Genomic DNA, 3282 nt, shown 5'->3' on the forward strand with positions numbered 1-3282 from the left:
TTTAAAATAGTTCTATGAATTTAGTTGTTATTTTATTAGCCTTGGAGGATGCTTATGAAGTAATGAAAGAGTTGTGAATAGTTTAGAGTTGGTGTTTAAGAGTGTTGACCTTATTTTTGTGTGAGGTCACCATGAACTACCAAACTCCTAATTTTTAATCCCATGGTAGACAATCATCCTATTGTTCATTATGCCGCCTACAATCACTTGTTTTATAGCTCTTTAATTCATAATCGATCACCCCTACAATCAACATTCAATCAAACTTCAATCACTATCTACAATCAACAATCATTGGTTACACTCACTAAACTACAATCACATGAGCAATTGCAACCTTGCATTATAATCTATTGACCTAGTACACTGCCTTGCACAGTAAACTAACCTCCTTGATTTTAGTCATGATCCTTTAATAGAACCTTATATAAATCACTTATCAATAGACCCTTCAATCATCAACTGGCCCATTTGACATAGTTGAGCTAACTCAAGCTAGCCCAATTGGTTATACACCTTAATCACCTCTATTTAAACTCCAAATGAGCTTTAATCTTCACCAAACTTATCTAAGTATCATTCATAGTGAATTGGACCTAACAGGTCACCCTGACTTAGTCAATAGGTGATATGGTCAACTAAGCTGAGGTCTTGAAAAACCAAATATAATTGAGCCAAATCATTACATCACTCAATTCAAAACCATCAAACACTCAAAACCACTTTATCATGTGGTTTAAGGGCATCCAAACCTATCATGAGTCAAATCATGATGAGTACCAAGTCAATACATTAAACTTGATCAAACCCATTCATCCATCTAACTTTCCATTCAAACATCAATCTCATTTCTTCAAACTCTTTTCCATTGACCGCATCAGTAAGATAACCATTCTTAAAGCCTATCCTAGTCACCCTTGACCAACTGATTTTTAAAACAGTGAACAAACTACAAAACCCCATCAAATGGTCAAACCAGCCAATACATTTCATTTCTCTCCAAGCAAGCTCATCCAACCTATTCAAAATCAATCTAGACCATTCCTAAGCATCGCACAAACTCATCCAAGCATTGATCTGGCCATATTAAGCTAGATGGTTCCTCCATATAAAAATGACCCAAGGTCATTTTTCTCTCCTACCTAGCCGATGAACATTCAGGCATCCCACAAGAATGATCCTTGCCATTCAAATGAGCCCCGACACCTAAATTAGGCAAAAGGTTTACAAGCCCTCAATCTATTGAATCTCACTCTATAGACCAAATCTAGTTGCATATTTGCTTTTATTTGTTGAAAAGTGTAAAGCAATTATAATTATACTTTCTTTGAGAAAATTCGAACATAGTCCTTTTGAGTTTCTTTAAGTTTAATAGTTGAACTCATCATTATAAATGATAAATCACATTTCGTGGCGAGAATATCATTCCTTAATGGGTTTAGATTATAAAATTATAAATTTCATCACGACTATCATTATTAAATTAAAGAAGGAACTACATATGATCCTAGAGGGTCAAAATGATGTTCGATCAAATATTTAGCTACAATAATATAAATGTATTATCATTAATTTCATATTCAAAGACATGTTGATAAATGATATATCTCTCAGAAAAAAGAAAATATAACTTATTATCTATTGTTTAAATATGATGATAATGATCATTTTTAACTTCAATTTTCCTAAAGAGAATAATTTCTTTTTCCAATTCTTGTTAGGAGCTAAATAGATGGAGTTTGATTGTTTTAGGGGTCTTAAATCTCTTACGAAGGCAAACCTTCATAGTTAATTATGTTGACCTCATTTTTCACTTAAACCCTTGGTCAAAGGGTTTGTCATGGTCAAATTGACCAGGCGAAGCCCCAAGACCCCTCCCATTCAATTCAGTGGGTCAAACCAAGTCTGTTGAGCCCAGACCCAGGCCTTGAGTCAACCTGGTTGACCATGTCAACCTAGGTTGACCCAAGTTGATCCAAATGCTTTGTTTTGATTTCAAATCAATTCAAATCTTCTCAGGCTCGCTTCTCTCCTCCCTTGGACCTAGTGGGTCAAACCCAACCCATTGGGCCCAGTCCTGTGCCCTGGGTCAACTTGGTTGACCAGGTCAACCCAGGTTGACCCACTTACCCTATTTAAGTCCAAATTGATTTTATTCCAATCTAAGCCCTATTCTTGGACTCAACCCACAACCTTGAACCTTTTTGACTAGGTTGACCAACTCAACCACTGATTTGGTTAACCCAATTATCTCTTTGGTCAATTTGACCTATTTAGGTCAAATTTAGACCCATTAAGTGCCTTGAATTATTTCCTATTGATCCCTAGAGCCAAATCCTGGCCAAATCAACTCAATCTCCCTCTTAATTCACCCTAGAATAGATCTAAGCCATTTGTTCAAAGCTTAGACCTATAAATAGGGAAATTAGGGTTCTTTAGAAGGACCTTTTTTGCTCTTGCTCTCTCTCTCCAAGCCTCCATAGCCTGCCAGACTTTGTGAGAGAACTCCCTTACATACCTTCCACCTTTCCCAAGCCAAACCCACTGCCAATACCCCGCCGGCGGTGAGATCTTCGGCCAACTGAGACTTGAGATGTACTAAGGTGATTTCCTGACAATCCGTAGCTCATTTGATCGCGACTTCAACTAAATATTTGTACGAGGACAATCTACAAGCTCAACAGAACTTAAATCCCCAAGATCCAACGGTTAGATCTCTAAAAAATCCTTAACTTATGTCACTACACTTAGGGCTAATTAACATTGTATATAACGCATTTTAGACTATGATTTTGGTCCTCCATAAATGTTATTCACATATATTACCTAAATTTAAAATTTTATTATTTTTGGTTAAGCCGTTCGAAAGAATGAGTCAAAAAATGTGTTAGGGCTTCAGTTTCGCCCTAGGCTTGAGTGTACAAGATCTCAATTGTTGATTGTTTGATCAATGGAGGAGATGGAGATCCTGTTATTCCACGATCTCTTTTGAACCTCGGAAACGAGTTTGCAGTTTTGCTTTCTGTCTGGCGAGATCTCTACAGTTTGTTCCAAATCGCAGATGATTCGAAGGTCCAGCGCCCGTGCCTATGTGTTTAAGTGGCGGGCGTTGATTTTCACGCCGCGGCAATCATTGTCAATGATTGCGTGGCGGCATAATCATTGAAAATTATTACCTGCAGTTTGAGTTGCATAATCCCGAGCCGACGCGTGTATGACCGCTGCCGCCATTTTAATTAAATTATTTCATTTTAATTAAATTATTTTAAATTATTTTTAAAT

The sequence above is a fragment of the Dendrobium catenatum genome, unplaced genomic scaffold, assembly GCF_001605985.2.
Source record: "Dendrobium catenatum unplaced genomic scaffold, ASM160598v2 fragScaff_scaffold_133, whole genome shotgun sequence".
In the NCBI taxonomy this organism is placed as follows: domain Eukaryota; kingdom Viridiplantae; phylum Streptophyta; class Magnoliopsida; order Asparagales; family Orchidaceae; genus Dendrobium; species Dendrobium catenatum.